Source organism: Lynx rufus, unplaced genomic scaffold, assembly GCF_022079265.1.
Source record: "Lynx rufus isolate CCGP_SWC_20201006 ecotype Redwood Valley unplaced genomic scaffold, mLynRuf1.p SCAF_2, whole genome shotgun sequence".
In the NCBI taxonomy this organism is placed as follows: domain Eukaryota; kingdom Metazoa; phylum Chordata; class Mammalia; order Carnivora; family Felidae; genus Lynx; species Lynx rufus.
This window is the reverse complement of record NW_025814834.1, coordinates 35065186-35084895: the sequence shown is the minus strand read 5'-3', so window position 1 is coordinate 35084895 and position 19710 is coordinate 35065186. Positions and strand designations below refer to the sequence as shown.

At 37.1% G+C, this 19710-nt stretch overlaps 1 pseudogene; it reads left to right on the top strand.

Moving 5' to 3' along the window:
- LOC124514164 (aldehyde oxidase 4-like) overlaps nucleotides 1-19710 on the top strand; it is a 68384-nt pseudogene that overhangs the window by 15225 nt on the left and 33449 nt on the right.

The window sequence follows — 19710 nt, the reverse complement described above, 5'->3', positions numbered from 1 at the left end:
CCTCTAAATATTGTAAGAGAGCTCTTTTCCCTTTCAGTAAACAGACCTAGACAGAAATTCAGTTTTATGATGAAAGATGTAGACTAAAACAAAGTAAAAATGCAACTTAAATGTTATGGTAACTGGTATATAAAAATTCTCTAATATTTTCCCTTGTTTCTCAACAACTTCTTCACTCAAAACTTTTTAGTTTCTTATGAAGTACTATTAAAACTCTGGCTTATGGTTGCAGTTATGTTAACCCAACCTGAATGGATAATCTTTGTCCAATGAAATAATCCACACTAGTGAGGAATTGAGAGCTTTTAAAAGCAGAGATCTTGTGATTTGTCTTTTTTTTTTTTTTAATATGCACAGACAGTCTTAGAGAGATGGATTATTTGTTCTCAGATTCTGTGTCTGTAATTCACATAACAACCATCAGGAGGTGGCATTGTAAAATTTGGCTAAATTGATGAAGTAGATAACCTTATGCTGAGTGTGGATAATTTGGAGATTATATTTTGGTTCACAATCCATTTGTTTGAGCTCTTTCTAGAATTATAAATGCTAGCCACACTGATAACCTTCATGTTTATATTTTAAGGAAAACAATAACATAAAATTCAAAGAAATGCAGTTAGGTATCACATATACCTTCTAAAATGGTCAACTGATATAAATCACCACTTCATTTAATTTTGTCTTTCTCTTCAAGACTAAGGAAAAACATTTTTTTGTAATTTCCATCCTTTTTCCTCTTAGAATCAGAAGAATTTCTGCAGTGGGTACTATTAGCATTCCTGTGGTGGGCCTTTCCTAGTGCTTGTAGACTTGTCACTGATTATGTGGCCAAGACAAAAACAAAACAAAAAGTCTCATACTAGTTCTCTCTAGCCTTTAATGTTTGCTTATAGTTTATCAGAGAGAAGTTGTCCTTTGCCTCTTAAATACTTGTATTTCATGCCATGTAGTTATATTTTAGACATTTCAGCTCCTTTCCTCTACTCCAAAGAGAGATTCTTAATTTACATACTTCTACATTCTTCTTAGCAAAAGGAAAGATAGATTATGGAGTCTGAATCCATTCTTGATCGTGCAGTTTCTTCCTAAACTATTCTTGTTCTTAAAAGAAAAAAAAAGAGTATACCTGTTAACCAAGTTTCCCCATGACCCACTGGCAGCAAGCTTTTACCCTTCTGGATGTTTAAACTTATCAAATCCACACATTTATATTGCTTCTGAAATTTTTAAACTGTATTTGAACATGATAATTTTCTATTTATTTTTAGTACAAAACTAGCATGTTCTTATTATGAAAAATGCAAAACAAAATTAAAAGACAGGGAAATAAAATTCATTCATATTTCTGTCCCTAAGAAACAACCACAATCAGATACTTCTGTTCCCTTTCAGTCTTTTCTATGCATATTTTTTGTTTTCTTATTTTAGCCAATACTGTGGCTACTGTATATATGATTTTATATTCTATATACAATTTTAACACTATAACATAAGAATTTTTTCATGTTATTAAAACCACTACATAAATATCATTTATACTAGCTGCAAATTGTGAATATACTACATAAAAATATAATGATTTCCTTACCTTGTCCATCATACTTTGGAAGTGTTGACTGATTAAAACAATCAATACTTATTGAACACTGTGCTGTACTGGAAGGGTTGGTGAACATCTAAAACACTCCTTGCCTTCTTCAGGAACTTAAGATCTAATGAGGGAGGTGAAGCATATACCTAAATGACCCTACTCTAGCATAGTTGGTGATAGGCCTGTAGAAGGATCCAGACAGTGAGTGGTACAGCTCTGGCTGGGGTGTTAGAGCAGACCCCATGGAAAAGGGGGCAGGCGCCCTGACAAATGGACATATTTTCCCTAAGAAAACATGTGAGAGAGAAAAGACTATGTAAGAAAAGCTTAACAAAGGGCCACATATGAGATGTTATGGGGTTGCAGTTTACATGAATTTGGGCATGGGTGGGATATAAGGCAGGAAGAGTTGGTTGGAAAAATTATGGAGAGCTTTGTGATATTTCAGGAAGAATATGTAATCACAAGAGTTTTTTGTGATGAATATCTGTGTTCCGAAGAGCCATTTGACTGATTTGGGAAACAAGAATCCAATTACTCATAAAGCTATCTCATTGAAAAAAAATGAAGCACAAATAAGTAATATTTTTTTTTATCATTCCTTAAAATTGATCTCTTCTTTATCAGGTCATTTGTGCTACTGTACTAGATACCACCCAATTGTAGAAAGTAGAAAAACTTTCTGTGTGGTAAGTTAAATTTTAAAAATTTATTTCAGTTGATTTAGTACATGGATGAATGCTTGCATAAAATTATCTATTGCATTCAATTATTTCTAAAATACCCTTATCTTGACCTTTCTAACCAATGAAAGTTGTTGAATGCCACTGTTGGTATTTTTTAAATAAATCTTTAACATCTATCCTGTTTATAGCCCTAAATTGGCACTTTCCTAAGAAGTAAAGTACATGGTCCATGACTTCAAGAAATGCAAACTCTATTAAAGAAAGAAAATAAAATATAGACTAAGAAATAATAAAAGAATAATTGAAAAGCAAAATATTAAAAGTTCAATATATCCCCTATACCATGTATATCAGTTTTGAAGGAACATGGACTAAAGAAAATTAATGAGTAGGAAGGGGAGACACAAAGGAAACATTGGAGAAGGGGAGTTTTGAGCTAGGTCTTAAAAGAAATGATAGGAATGAATGAGTGAAGAGGGACCAGTAGAAAATTCCATGTAAGAAAATGCATGGAAGTAGGAAAAAGAAAAATGTCCAAGATTCAGCTAATAAATTGTTGTGGCTGAAGCATTAGAGAATAAAAATATATCATTCTTGGCTGATGAATTTACAACTAAAGCTGATAACCAATATATAGTCATTGTCTAGGAGTAACACAGGAATAGTATTTCAAAGGGAAAATTCTTGGCACCTGCCAGTAAGAAGGATAAGCCTGGAAAGACATGGTGGGGATGAGGGCATGGACTAGTGCAATCTCCCATATGTGAAGGAATGAGGACCTAGACCAGTTGGGAAGATATGGACCCAGAAAGATGACTTTCAGGAATGGGATTGCCAGAATCATAACCTCCAGACAATAAAGGATATAGTGAGGACGAAATCCAAGTCACCCTCAAAATTAAGAGATTAAGAAACAAGATAAGATGAAGGGAATTGGAAAAGGTGATTTAGTGTGTGGTATGGGTGGGGGAGGGTATAGTTTTGAGATATATTAAGTTTTCAGAATGTTAAATATCAACAAGGTTTCCATTAAGGTGTTTTCCCATTTTTTATGGCAAAATTAATTTTATATAATTTTGGTTGACCAAAAATAATTCAAAGAACACAAATTAATTCCACATACCAAAGTCTTTGGGAAAAAATCTGCTTTTAGGCCAGTAATGAAGATCTGAAAAGCTTTAGAAACTACAGCCATTTGGAATCCTGGGCAAGATACTATTATGTTGAACCATATGCATGACCAGTATTGCACCATTTTGGCCCACAAAAATAGCAACTTCATATCATTTAACCTAATACTACATGATTGTTTTCCTGGAGACAAAGCCTACCTATACAAAAATAGATATTATTATCTCACTCACTTGGATCCCCACATTTAGCCATTTGTCATTCGTTCCTTTATCATGTACAGCATTGTCAGAAAATCCAAATCCCTCCTTAAGTCTGTAGAAAATTACCTTATAGGTAAAAATATCAGCCACCACCTCTGTAGCACTTCCTGTGTGTCAGATACTGTGCATACCTTTTGCATATTTAAATCAAACAAACCTGTTTGATTTAAATGTTTGAGATGGGTTTTATTTTCCTAATTTAACAAACTCAACCTAGTTAGTACCTGTTAAAGCAGGAACTAGAACCAAGGTCTCCTTGACTCCATAGATGAAGTCAAACCATAGGTCTCCAAACCACCCAGACCCTTCAGTTGTGCCTACACATGAATAGGACAAACAGGAATGAAAAGATTAAGTCACAATTGAAGTAAGTGACCGGTGAATTCAGGCCAAAAACACTACTTTTGTTCTGCATGAAATGTCCTGAAAATTAAGGTAAAATGGTTTGGGACTTGAATCATGCCAATAATTCAGAATATCTTCAACAATACCCAAATAAACTCAGATTTTCAGTTTATTTTTATTTGTGTATAGAAAGTCTTAAATGCAGTTTGCCTTCTCAGGACTTCATTAAAGATACATGCTGTATCACTGTTTATAATAGCCATCTTTTTTTGTGGTTTTTTTTTTTTTTAATTATCACTTTGTTAACTACTCCATTTACCTCACTCCGAGTGGAAGCCTTAGCTGGCTGACCCCACCTGCCTCTGACCTCCTTCATGATCCCCTGGGATTTGGATGACACATTAACAAGACCCTATTTATAGCATGGTTGCACATTCCCTGTAATTTTCTCTAATTGTTCAGTGATGGAATACCTTGTTCTCTGCTCCATCCCATTACAGAGCCCTTGAAGGCAAGGACCTGCTCTGTTACTTCTTCCATAGTTCCTTCCATAGTCCCCCTGCCCTTGGGGACTGTGAGTACTAGGTTGGTGGTTTTATGAATTGACAAAAGAATTTGTTTTAAATTCTTGCATTACTTCCTAAGGAATCAACTGTTTGTGGAATGAAAGGATCAGGAAAGTGTTGCGTGGATCAAGAAGAGAGATCTTTTTGAAGGGTTAGTATCCAAAATCTATAAAGAACTTATCAAACTCAACACCCAAAAACCACAAATAATACAGTGAAGAAATGGGCAAAAGACATAAACAAGCATTTTTCCAAAGAAGACATCCACATTGCTAACAGACACATGAAAAGATGCTCGGGGCGCCTGGGTGGCGCAGTCGGTTAAGCGTCCGACTTCAGCCAGGTCACGATCTCGCGGTCCGGGAGTTCGAGCCCCGCGTCGGGCTCTGGGCTGATGGCTCAGAGCCTGGAGCCTGTTTCCGATTCTGTGTCTCCCTCTCTCTCCGCCCCTCCCCCGTTCATGCTCTGTCTCTCTCTGTCCCAAAAATAAATAAACGTTGAAAAAAAAAAAATTAAAAAAAAAAAGAAAAGATGCTCAACTCACTCAACATCAAAGAAATATAAATCAAAACCACAATGAGATACCATATCACACCTGTAAGGATGGCTAAAATTAACAACTCAGGAAACAGTAGATGTTGGCAAAGATGTGGAACCCTTTTGCACAGCTGGTGGGAATGTAAACTGGTGCGGTCACTCTGGAAAACAGTATAGAGGTTCCTCAAAAAATTAAAAAATAGAACTACCCTATGACCCAGCAATTCCACTACAAGGTATTTATCCAAAGGACACAAAAATGCTGATTTGAAGGGGTACATGCACCCCCGTGTTTACAGCAGTTCTATCAACAGTAGCCAAATTATGGGAAAAGCCCAATGTCCATCAACTGATGAATGAATAAAGAAGATGTGGTGTATGTATGTATGTGTGTGTATATATATATGTATATATATACACATATATATACATATATATATATACACACATACATACATACACCACATCTTCTTTATATACATATATATATATGCATGCAATGAAATACTACTCAGCGATCAAAATGAATGAAACCTTGCCATTTGCAACAATAAGGATGGAACTAGAGTATATTATGCTAAGTGAGATAAGTCACTCAGAGAAAGATAACATGATTTCACTTATTGTGGAATTTAAGAAAAAACAGCAGCTGAACATAGGGGAAGGGAAGGAAGAATAAGATAAAAACAGAAAGGGAGGCAAACCATAAGAGACTCTTAAATACAGAGAACACACTGAGGTTTGCTGTAGGGATATTGGATACAGGGCTGGGCTAAATGGGTGATGGGCCTTAAGGAGGGCACTCATTGGGAAGAGTACTGGATATTATATTAAGTGATGAATCACTGGGTTCTACTCTTGAAGCCAATAATATATATATGTTAACTAACTTGAATTTAAATAAATAAATGAAGGGGCGCCTGGGTGGCTCAGTCAGTTAAGCATCAGACTTCGGCTCAAGTCATGATCTCACAGTCCGTGAGTTTGGGCCCTGCATCGGGCTCTGTGCTGACAGCCAGAGCCTGGAGTCTGCTTCAGATTCTGTGTCTCCCTTTCTATCTCTGCCCCTCCCCTGCTCATGCTCTGTCTCTATCTCAAAAATAAATAAAAATATTTAAAAATTTTTTAATAAATAAATGAAAAGAAGACAGATCTTTTGTGAATAGACAAGAAAAAGTAAATATCTGGTGTTCCACTTCAGTTGGGATTGATTGAAAAATAGCCACATAAATCCAAATGCATTCATTTTCTGTTCTGTAATGTAAAAGAGTGAATTCAAGGAGTAAAGAGTCTTAAAAAGCTTCAAAAGTTAGCAGGCCCACAATTTTCATGAGGCTAATCACCACAGAAGCATTTTCCTTCAGAAGCATTACAACTTTTTGTGCCTCGATCTGGCTTTACCATCACTCCCCCCCCAACAAGTACTACAAGAAGTGTAAACAGTGGTGCATCTTCATGCTCATGGCAAATAAATATCTGTTAATAATACCTGAGACCCAGCGTAGAAGCTTAAAACCTAGTTCCTGATGCCAGAAGAGGGATCCCAGAGGCAGTAAACCTACCCACGAAACAATTACAGCCCTCTGAGGGTGGGAAGAATTCTAGTCAGGGCCACCCTGTGGCTCTGGCACCTCCATTTTGTGTCGGAGGTATGGCCCTGACTCTGAAATCTCCTACTTAGAAATTCATGTTCATCTTTCAGTAACTCTGAAGTTCCATTTGTATCTGGTTTTGTTTTGTTGAGGTGTGTACCAAACTGTATAATGAAGATGAATTCCATCCCTTGGCTCTATTCCAGGAAACTAGATCCCCTCCTGAACTAATAGTAAGATGCTTTACTTTTGTTGTCCCATAACATGACATGGTATAAGCCTTTTTGCATTACGCTATGGAATGACTGAGTTTCAGACATTAAAAGTTGGAAGTGTGTCCAATGTGATAACCCATTGTTACGAATTTGTTCAGCTCCACCATAAATAGTTGTAAGCGTGGTGCTGCCAGGACCTCCAAGATGCTTTGGTTCACCCCTTAATTTGAAGATCCTGAGCTCAGAGAGTCTAGTAACTTACTCAAGGTCACACAGCTACACTGTGAGATATGTTAAAGATATTTTGTAAAATTATACTTATAATGGAATTACATTATTCTTACTATTAACCTCTGAGATTTCAACTCAGTGGGGAGAAATAGAAAGAATAATATAAATAATGTGGTTAATCACTCCACTCCATGACTATACTCAGAAGAGAGCATGAGGTAAGGGATATGATTCTACTGGCTTCCTAAAGTGTCACAGTCCCCACTTCCCCCTCAGAGTGTGAGAATTTGGACTCACTATTTAAAGAGTATATACACACACAATGTAAATATGTATGTATATATGAGAGACAGAGTTGTAAAAAAAAAAAATGTATACTATAGTGAATGACTTAAGAGATTTTTTCAAGGGTAATTTTGCCTATAAGCAATTTTTGTCATACCAAAATGCCTAATCCCCAAAGATGAGGCCCCTTTGACTTACTGTTAGGGCAGAACTAGAACAAGAAGCCTGACCCCTTAATCAGACTAAGACATTTTGCCTTCTCTTCAGAAACTCATTTCACAATATAGGTAGGGTTTATTCCACTCTATAGTTGTTGTTGATAGATACCTATTATGATGTTTTGTTCGTTTGCTTTAAAGTTTATTTATTTATTTTGAGAGAGAGAGCATGTGCAAGCATGTGCACCAGCAGGGGAGAGACAGAGAGAGGGAGAGAGAGAATCCCAGGCAGGCTCTGTGCTGTCAGTACAGAGCCTGACATGAGGCTTGAACTCATGAACCATGAGATCATGACTTGAGCTGAAATCAAGAGTCAGATGCTGGATGCTTAACCCACTGAGCCACCCAGGTACTCCTAATGATGTTTATTCAGTGGTGCCCACATGGATATTAGCAATCTAGGTAGTTTCACACAAGGACACCCTTTCCTGATCACTACAAGTTAGGTCAACCCAGAAAGCTAAAATGACCATCAGGCCCTTTGGGCAACCAGAGCAGTAGATATACTCATGGCATGTAGTTCAGCAGCCTTACTTGAAAACCTGTTGGCTTTGTTTCTCTGCAGAGAATGGCAGAAGATCCAAATAAGACAAGGCTGACATTCCAAGGGAAGAGGACTACCTGGATCATTCCTGTGAACCTCAGTGAGCTTCTAGAGCTGAAAGCCAATATCCCTGATGCACTCTTCATCATGGGGAACACTGCAGTGGGTGGGTGGTTTTTGAGCAAGTTCCTTAGTCTAGATTAGGTAATCCAGACTTCTGTCTCTCTTTTTAAACTCTTCATAAATGCAATGCAGTTCATGTTAATTAATACATACCTATGTCCTTTAGAATCCTTCGTTGTTTTCTTTTGCAAATGTGTCATTTGTGTCACAATTTTCACTCTGGATTATCCATAAGCAACATCTTTTAGCCCCCATTGACTTTCTTTTCTAATTGCTTTACATGCTTTTCTCCTTAGGGACCCAGCATTAAATTTAGAGATGAATTCCATCCAGTTTTCATATCTCTACTTAGGCTTCCAGAACTATGTTTTATGCACAGCACGGATGATGGTATGTACCGTCTTTTTAATTGGCTGTTGGTAGACTATTAATAATTATATGCACTGGGCTAATTTGAGCACTTAATAGAATATATGACCTCCTATATGTCCTCTATGAGCTTTTTCAAACTGAATTATTCAGCTATGTCACTGAATACTGCATTGTCATAGGAGCCATACAGTGGGAAGATGTAGGTTGTTCCACATATAGAGAGAGGCTGACTGAATAAGGACACTTAAGAGAGTGGCTGGCCTGTAGGAAAAGTTCTTGCCAGAGTCATAAATTTGCTTAAGGCTCATCCTATACCCACACACATTCACACACACACACAAAAATTCTGGGACACAAAATTTGAAAATTTAACTGTAATAACCTTATTTCTCTTCATACTCTTTTCACAGTTTACCAAATGCTTTCACACCTTGTTTCTTTTGATCCTCGTGACAGTCCTGGAAGGTAGACATAGCAGGTGGTTGCCTTGGGATCTCCATTCTCAGTCAAAGGACTGAAGTAACTTCCCCAACTTTGCACAGCTAACACACAATCAAGTCAGGACTAGATTCCAGGGTTTCTTACTTTTAGTCAAGTTCTCCTTCCCACAATGCACCAAATAAGGCTATCTGAGAAACATATCCAAACTCAGCATTTGAATAGATAACAAGTAATGGGAGGTAAAAATTCTACTTTAAAATAAAGTTTTCCTTGGGGCACCTGGGTGGCTCAGTCGGTTAAGCTTCTGACTTCAGCTCAGGTCATGATCTCACTGCTCATGAGTTTGAGCCCCATGTTGGGCTCTGTGCTAACAGCTCTGAGCCTGGAGCCTGCTTCAGATTCTGTCTCCATCTCTCGGCCCCTCCGCTGCTCACTCTCTGTCTCTGTCTCTCTCTCTCTTTCCCAAATATAAAATAAAACATAAAAAAATTTAAAAAAATAAGGTTTTCCTCATTGAGTAAACAGAAAATGAGAAATTGTCTGCTTTCCCCTCTGATCTGCTAATATTAAGTCAGTCTGCCCATTCATTTTCTTTTTTACCTGTTGGAATGTCCATATCAGTTGACTCATAGGGAGAAATGGAGCAAGGGGAGGCTGGGCTGGTACAGAAGAATTTTGGAAGTAAGGTATGGACGCACTTGGTTGGGTGGGATGGGAGTGAAGGGACTGGGGAGGAGGTAGAGCCCATAACACTATGTCAATGTTTCTCAATCTTTTCATTATTGCCTCACTAAGGAGCAAGAGGCATTTTCCCCCAATCATCCCTCCATGAGTTTTTAACACCGTAGGTAGGCCATATATCTGTTTATGTACAGTATATGTATATCAGGGCTTTATCCATCAAAAGAGCAAGATTTTTTTTTTCACCCTTTTGGGGCTGGTATTACCCTCCTGGAGAATGCATGAACTGGATGACATCCCTGCTCAAAGCATTCCCTGAAAGCACACTTGCAAAAAACCTGACCCAAGGTACAGACAGGTGTCTATTCTTATTGCTTTTTTAAGGAAACAGTATGAAAAGATGGCTGTATAAGAAGGGCAAATGGGCAACACAAATGTGTAGGTCACTTTCCACTTAGACTTAATGATCTTTTAAAAGTCTTATTGAATCTGAACTGAAATTTCTATATTTGATCAATTTATTCAGGAAAACACTAATTGCACATTAACAAAGTAACGAATTTCTGATATCTGTCGCTGGTATGTCCTAAAATGTATGGCATATATGACTGTATATATATGACTGAGAAAAAGAATTTGGTACTTAATATTTGGGAATAAAGCATATTGCCAAAATATCTTTATCTTTGGTTTCTCTAAGTTAATATAAAAAGAGAAGATATATTTGGAAGATTGTTTCTGTGCAGCCCATGCATCTTGTTATAGTTCACCTTCAGTTTATATTCCCCTATCTTATTTTCAGGGGTGCAGAATGTGGCCTGGCTCTGTTGAATGATGGCTTACATCTTATTGTTTGGGGGCAGCAAAAGAAGACTAAGACCTACTGTGCTCTCCTGAAGCATCTGAGGATGCTTGCCAGAGCTCAGATTAAGAATATGGCAGAATGCTCTCTAGTGTAATATGAAATAAGCCACAATTATAGACAGTCATATAGTTCTGTTCTGCTTAGAAAACACTACTCTGAAGGGGAACCCCAAGTCAATGTTGAACAAGTCTATACAATATGAGTATGAGTGGGTATATGTACTCAAAATGAGAGTCATCACACTGCATTTATGTGTGTGTCCAAAGTGAGAAGCGGCAGGGTGCCTGGGTGGCCCAGTCAGTTGAGCATCTGACTCTTGATTTCAACTCAGGTCATGATCCCAGGATTGTGGGATCAAGCCCTCTGTCAGGCTCCACACTCAGATTCTTCCTTTGCAGGGCACCTGGGTAGCTCAGTCGGTTAAGTGTCCAACTCTTTATATTTGGCTCAGGTCATGATTTCATGGTTTGTGAGATGGAGCCCCACGTCAGGATCTGCACAGTGCAGAACCTGCTTGGGACTCTCTCTCTCTCTCTCTCTCTCTCTCTCTCTCTCTGCCCCTTCGCCCTCTCAAATAAATAAAACTTTTAAAAAATCTCTTTCTCCCTCTGCCCCTCTCTCCTGCTCACGTGCTCTCTCTTGGGGGAAAAAAAAGTTAAAGTTCAACCAAGGGGACTGTCCAGCTCTAACAGGCTATGAAATGTTTTAGCCAAGGTATAGTAAACAAGAGCCTACATTTCCAAAATACTCTTTTATGTCTGTTCCTCCTCTTAGACCTTTGCCCCAAGGTCAGTTTCTAAGCATGTGCATCCCATATGTCTATTCTTGGATGTCCTCCAGTTGTCTAGCTTATTGAGGTTTCCTTATTATTTGAGATTTAAGAGTAATTGGTTTGAACCACTGCCCATTCCACACATGATAGGTAGTTCAGTGAGACTTTGGTGTGGGGCATTTTTCCTAATTGTCTCTGGCCCTGTTTCTGTTGATTCTCAAAATTCACTACATATTTTCACCTTCTGCATCCTCTGTCCCTTTTTCTAGACCACACTGTTCCTCTCAACATCACCTTGCCCCCTTAACTCCCTTCAAAGGTTCTCATTCAAGGCTATGTCTGAAGGAACTTTATCCACAGTTTGGAGTAACAGAGAAGAATTCTACTACACAGCAATACAGTAAGCATTTTGAATGGGAATGCTACATAGCCCAGTTCTTTAGTGTTTATTTACTCAGACTCTAGTCCTTACTTTCGCCAATGTTATTGGACACTCATACTAGAGTCAGCTCTCAAAGAAATTTTCTTCTTCACTGCACATGGAACAGGAACATTTTCTTCAGCAATAAGTTTGAACTGGGGTCAGGGATGGGAATCTTGCACAACATGTTGTCTGACTCTATTTAGCTGCCCTAAAACCATACCAGATCTTTCTTTGAAGCAAAGAAGGGAATTAAAAACTTGCACAAGATCCTTGTACACATAATTCCTTGTTTGTCAAATAACTGGCTTTAAAAATGTTATCTTTTTTATTTAGACTTTAGAAGGACATGTGGTGAACAGACCTAATTTTTCTGACCTAAATACCATTTTAGCAGCAGGAAATGCTCCCATCAATCTGATATCTAAAGGCAAGAGACAAGTTTTAGGCATTCTATTATATAATTACCACTGTCAGTTAGGTAGCTCCTTTCATAAAGCATGAACCAGGAACCCAAGTGTATCTGACTTAGACTCACCAAATATATAGGCTATATCTGTATTACCTCAAGTGTAAGGATGCAACAGAGGTCAATTATCCTGTTTTCAGATGTTCTATATCTTGCAGATCAGATAAGTTACTGCACTGGACAATTTTTCTTAACTATTTGGCCACATTTATGCACAGTCCAAATTGTAGTATCAAAGCATTTTTTTTTTTAAAGTGAGATGTCTGTCTGTGGTTTTAAAGCTTTATGACACATTTCATTTCAGAGTATTATAAAGTTGGAAATTTTCCTCATAGGGACTTAACTTTCCAAAGAAAATCAAGATTGTGGGGCATGTTACTCATTACTTCTCTCTTTATTCAAAGACAGCTTGAGCTTTGCCAAGAGAGAATTATTTAAACTCAATGAAATAACAATAAATGCATATTATTCATAGAGCTATTGATGTAAGATACCCTCTTTTTTATTACAATCACATTTTTGAAAATACAGTGGCTCAAGTAAGAGAATATTGTCAACTGTCTAAGAAAAAAAAGCTGTGTAGCAGGCATTCCACTTGTACGCCTATTCCATCATTGTCCCAGCTATAGAACTTTGAACAAATCATTTAACCCCTCTGGACCTCTGGACCTGTTTTCCCATTTATGAACCTATGTTGTACTCAGTTGTTTCCAAATAGCTTTAAAGTTCTTCAAGGCCAAAATTGTGAGTAGTGTGTAATGGAGCTGAGAACCAGAAAAGACTTTTCAGATTATCTGGTCCAGTCCTGTCATTCTGCAGATGAGGAACTGGAAGCCCCTACGGTTCTGTGACTTGCCTAAGGTGACCCAGCATGGAAGCTGCAACTAGAAACCAGATCTTCTGGCTTACAGTTTGCACTCTCTCTTTCCCCGGATTCATCACAACTATCCCTTGCTTCATATTCTCCAGTTCGATAAATTCATTCTGATCAAGGTCATTTTCTCTAATAGAAGGAGAACAGCAGATTCCTTTAGACAGCCATTTCCTTGAGAGATTACCTAAAACCAGCCTTAAGTCAGAAGAGATTATGTTATCTGTTTCTATTCCCCACTCTACTCAGGTAAAGGCTCCCTGACTCACTGCCCACCCTGAGGGAGCCCAGCTTACCCTGGGAGACTTCTGGGGCTGCTCAGAGGAAGAGGCAAATTCTCAGAGGACCATTTGATTTGCTTTCATATCATGGCCACATTGTGACTTCCGTAGAAGCTGGCCACACAGATGCCTTCCTACTTTGTGACTCTAATGTTTCACGCTAATAATGAGATTTAACCTAGAATGAGAGATTTAAACCTGGAAAGCACTTGGAAGACCATTTGATCCAGTGGTTTTGAAGCTTTTTTTTTTTTTTAAGAGTAAAATTCCTTGTTTGCATGAAATTTACATAGAACACCAAACTAAAACAGTTAAAAGTGGAGGTATGGTAGTTCATCCTGAGAGGCAGCACACCTCCTGATTTTTCCCTTACCCCTCTCAGCAGCCCCGGAGGCACACAACCTTCTCATTTTAAAGAAAGTTAAGACTCAAACAGTTTAAGTCACATGCCTGAGGCCACATGTAGTGACTCAAATTTTGAAAATAGATAAACATAGACTCTGGAGCCAAACTGCTTAGATTTCAACCCCAATTCTTCCATTCCTGTATGACCTTGTACAAGTTATGTAACCTCTCAGTTTCCTCATTAGTAAATTAGAAATGAGTAGAGTTGTTATGAGGATAATATATTAATACCTATAAAGCACATGGACCAGTACTCACATATACTCAATACTATAGTCAGCAACATCATTCACAGGATCATTTTCATTATAATTAATCATCAGAGTTGTTGCTATACAGCACACAATGGAGATGAACACTATTCTGAGTGTTTTTTTTATTTCCAGTGGCACTTTGTGCCGGGATTCTAGCTGGCCCAACATTAGGAGAATGCCTTTGCCATTGTCAATGCTGTGATAAGTGTGAAGTTTGAAGATGGCATAGGCATGATTAAGGACCTTTAAATGTTCTACGGAAATGTTGGCCCCACCATTGTCTCTGCAAGCCAAATGTGCAAGCAGCTCATTGGGAAGTATGTCACAACACATTTGGAAATGAAATTCAGGCCTTTGTATTTTAATATTTTATGAAACGGCACTTGGAGAATTTTTTTCTGATTATATATATATTACATAATCATATAAGAAATTTAAGCACTGTGGAAGAATATAAAGAAAATAAAATTCACCCAAAAGCCAACCTTCTTCAAGATACAATTCTTTTATTGCAGTTTCTGTAATAAGATGAACACACAAATTAATCTAAGTAGATAATATATTCAAGTCTTCTTTCTTTCTCCTTCCTTCCTTCCTGCCTTCCTGCCTTCCTGCCTTCCTGCCTTCCTGCCTTCCTTTCTTCTTCCCTCTCTCCCCTTCTTTTCTTTTCTTTTTTCTTTTCTCTTTTCTTTTCTTTTCTTTTCTTTTCTTTTCTTTTTTCTTTTCTTTCAAGTAACCTCCATGCCCATCGTGGGGCTTAAACTCATAACACTGAGATCAAAAGTCACATGGTCTACTGACTGAGCCAGCCAGGCACCCTTCAAATTTTCATTTTTAATTAACCTGCAGAATAAGTAAATGTTTCCAATACTGTATCCTAAGACATCTTAAAATGTCCCTACACTACATAAAGATAAAATATTCAAAAAGTTTAAAAGGCCTTCTTCATGTCACTCTCATTGTTTCTAGCATTTGGAAAGTAGTTTTTAAAAACTCTTCCAACAAAATTAACTAAAATTTAAAATGAAAAAAGTAGTAAAATTAAAAAAACTTTCTTCTAACTAGTGCTTTTACAGTAATTTTTATCTACCCATTGTATTCATTGTCAACAATGCAATGGAACTTAATGCAATTTTTTCTCAAATACTAAAGTAAGTCAATGCTTTAGAAGCATTTATGTAGAAACTTTCATTTGTAAAAAATTTACACCTGTCATCAATAATTTAGTCGTTTACCAGTCATTACCTGTGTAGTGTGTGTGCCAGGCATGGCCTATTTGCTGGAGATACCGCGGTAAGACAAGTTTCCAGATCTTGGGAAGCTCTGATTTGAGTACTTTTTTATCCAAGCTATTTGAGGTAAATCAACATTCCCAGGCCATGAAGTTAAAAATAGTAATAAAGGAGGACTTGGTAAGGAAAATTTCAGAACTACTGCAGCAGATTCTAAAGAAAGCTTGTAAAATATGTGAGGGTATTTTGTTTAGACTTTAAAGATGAATACAGATTTTTCTCCATCTTACCTTGCTCTGTCAGTTTACTCTGTCTTTGCCTCTTCTGTGACATGTTTACATTCTTTCCTACCATGCAATAGGATGACCAAATGCTGAATGATGCTTGCTGACTGGTCCTGGACGAGATTTACATGCCACCAATAGCTGAGGGTGGCATGATAGAATACAAGTGAACCCTCAGCATCAGCTCACTTTTCAAATTCTACCTCAAAGTGAGGTGAGCACTGAGGAAAATGATAAATGACTTCTCTGGGTCTCTGAGTGCCTTGACATTCTGAGTGTCAGTCTGCATATGAAGGGCTTCACTGCCCAGTTTCTCTACTGCACCAAGGTTAGCAGATTATCAAAGGTAAAGAGGGTGGAGCTCTCAGTGTGGTGCTTCCCAGCCTCCTTTTCCTTTCCTTCCCTCTCCCTTCTCTCCTGGGCTAAAAAGGGGACAACCTTGCTCTTCCTATAGTTTGTGTGACCATATAGTACACAATATCAAGTTGATCTACAGTAGTGAAAAGCTTTCAGTAATTAAATTATAATCTCTTCCTATTTTAAAGAAAATTTTCTTAACAAAACAATACCTTCTTTAATATTTAGAAAATGTGGATTAGCCAAAAAGGAAGAGAAAATCTTTTGTCTATCATTTGTCTATCCATCACCCATAGATAACCATTATTAATATTTTGGTATGCGTCCTTCTAAACCCTTCTTTATGAATGTGGGTATGTATATGTCACACATATATATCTGTAGAACTGTTTAGTATAACTTGTTTATTTCACTTAGTAACAAACACCTTTCAGTGTTATTGAATATTCTTCATGACATAATGACATAATGGTTGCATGATGTGTCTATGGATAGGTGTGCCATTATTTGATCTGTACTTTATTTTTGGACATTTAGATTGTTTCTTGTTTTTTAACTTTTTTTTCTTACCTAGCCTAGTTTAAAATGACCTTCACAGCAGTTTTTCTCAGAATATGGTCCATGACTGTGAGTGTCCCCTTGATAAGTCATGAGCTGACCCAAAAATGGCAGATAAATGATTATGCATTTCTTTTATGGCTAAGTCTGTTAATTCAGCTAGTCTTTTTAAATAATGTTTATTAATTAGCATTTATATTTATAGCATTTACATTTATAATAATTAGCATTGTTATAATATTCTGTTATTCTGTATTACATAATATATTTACAACATACATATGTCATCAATATATATCTATTATCACTTATAATTTGTTAAATACATGTCTTGTTTTACATCTTTATTATCATATGTTCTCTTGCATATTACACATTATATATTCTATCATTGTAGAAAATTCAAACACAGAGAAGCAAAAATTTTAAAAATCAACTGTAAGCCAGTAGTCCTACCATAAAGACTGTTAACATTTGGAATACACACATATATATTTTTTTCTTCTTTTTACAAGAAAAAGGGGTAATACTATACATAAATATTTGTAATCCATATTTTCACTTAATTGTAATGCATGAGCATTTTTTCAATCAAAATATTGTTTTTTAGGCATAGAATTTAGTGATTCATCACTTACATATAACACCCAGTTCATGAGCATTTTTCAATGTGCATAAATACAAACACACTTCTACAAAACCATTTTTAATGACTATGAACTATTATATCTTACAATGCACATAATTTGTTTAGTCAGTTCCCTCTTATTGGATATTTAGGTTAATTCTAATATCTTTACTATGACAACTAATCTGAAACTGAATGTCCTTGTAAATTAATCTTTTCTCCCTCAATTGCTTCTTTGAGATTCATGCCCAGAACTTTGACCTGGACATGAAAGCACAGCCTCCATTTGGAAAAACAAATTCTTCCTGCCATTTGAGAGGAGAGCTTGTCATAAAGGAAGTCTCCACTTCCTGGAAATAGCATTCACTTTCCTGTGTGTGTAAGTAGATATAGTCATTCTTGAAACAACTGCTGCTAGCCCAGGGAGCTCGAAACTCAGGGTTCTTTCCCAGCACAACTGGTGACCAGTATCTGAGAGAATAAATAAGATAACCTATTTCTACATGTGATTTTCTAAGCAAGTCATTCAGATTGTAAAGTTAAATGGGAAATTATCTTCTTTTCAGTATCTCCAGAATTTTCTGATATCCCAGAAAAGTTCATGAGTGCTCTAGAAGATTTCCTTGTTATAACACCCCAAGGAATTCGGATGTTCCAGGTCAGCGGGTAGAGTTTTTTGTTTTTTGTTTTTTGTTTTTTAAATCTGTCTATGCATTCAATGCATGCATTATACATGTATCTCCCACTTTTCAATAGCTTTTTTTTTTTTTTATTACTTGTAAGGGTAAAGTCTACTAAAGCCAGCCAACATTACCAATTTTAACTCACACATGACTTGCTTGGTTTAGCTTCTATGCTTTTACTCAAGGCTTCACAAGGAATTAGATTCTAAATGTCTCTTCTCCACTATATCAGTTTTGTTGCTTAAAATGTTCTCCTTTTCTTAGTGAATGCCTGTCCTTTCTTCAAAACCCGACTCAACATTCACTGCTTCTAGGACCCTACTTGACACAGCCACCCTAAATCTCCCAGGAACTTGTGTATTTTCTTTGCACCATATTGTGTAAATGTGTATATTTTGTTATGTATAAACTGTTCTTTATTGCTATATGAAGTTAACCATGTTATTTTAATATGTATTTGTCTGTATTCTGATACCCTTGCAAGCTTGTAGAATCTTTAAGGACAAGAACAACATCTTCCTTTTGGGGAGGTGAGGGGGTAGATTGTAACCAGAATATATCTCTTACCACACTGCCCAATGGACATTTATTAACTCTGACTCACAGATATAGATACCCAATTGCCTATAATTTTTCTTCACTTGTGAGTAAGCCAGATATATCAGACCCAATTTTCAGTGCCTGAGAATGTCTGGAAGTAAAATAACTTGCTTTATTCATTGACAGTGTGTGGATCCCTACCGACCCTCACAAGACCCCATCAACCACCCAGTCATGTACTAGTCAGCCATTAAATATGCCAGGGAAGCTGTGTTTAGTGATGACATGTCTCCTGTTGCCCAAGAACTCTTCTTGGCTATAGTCACAAGCAGCAGATCTCACACAAACATCATGTAAGAGAGTGAAAAATATTCCTATGTATTACTGGAATGCATTCACAATTTCACTTCACAAATGAGAGGTTATTTAAGTCAACTAAGAATATTCATTTCCTCAGGGCATCTGGGTGGCTCAGTCCATTAAGTGTCCAACTTCGGCTCAGGTCATGATCTCACAGTTTGTGAGTTCAAGCCCCACGTAGAGCTCTGTGCTGACAGCTCAGAGCCTGCAGCCTGCTTCAGATTCTGTGTCTCCCTCTCTTTCTCTGCCCTTCCCCCGCTCATGCTCGCTGACTCTCTCTCTTTCACAAAAATAAATAAATGTTTTAAAAAATCTTGAAAAAAATATTCATTCCCTCTTCTGAATGGAAATAAGTCATTTTTTTAGCATATTTTTGAAAGAATCTAATGCCAAGAGTCCAAACATCTGCCAAATATTGACACTTTTAAACACAGAATACTGTTCCTTATTTAGTTATGAGGTCCATTGTAGTTTTTCCCTGTGTTTGAGGAATCATTTATATTGATTATAAATCATCATTATACCATGAACTTACCCCTGTAAACTCTATGTGTACTTTCAAATTTTCCCTCCTAGATCAATTGATATTTCAGAAGCCCTGGCACTTCCAGGTATTGTCAATGTGATAACAGCAGAGGATGTTCCAGGAAATAATAAGCATCAGGGAGAAGTTCTCCATGCACCCAATGAGGTGTGAGATTTGTGTGGGGCGTATCATTCAAATGATTCACTGAAAACACCAAAATGATTATTAGTTATGACTCTACATCCATGGATTCATGTTTACATCACAAAAACTGCCGGGAACCAATGATTCCACATCAGTGATTCTCAAATTCTCTCTTGAAATGTGAACATAAGATTCTGATCATAAGCTATAAGCCCTCTCAAAGAAGGCTTCTAAAA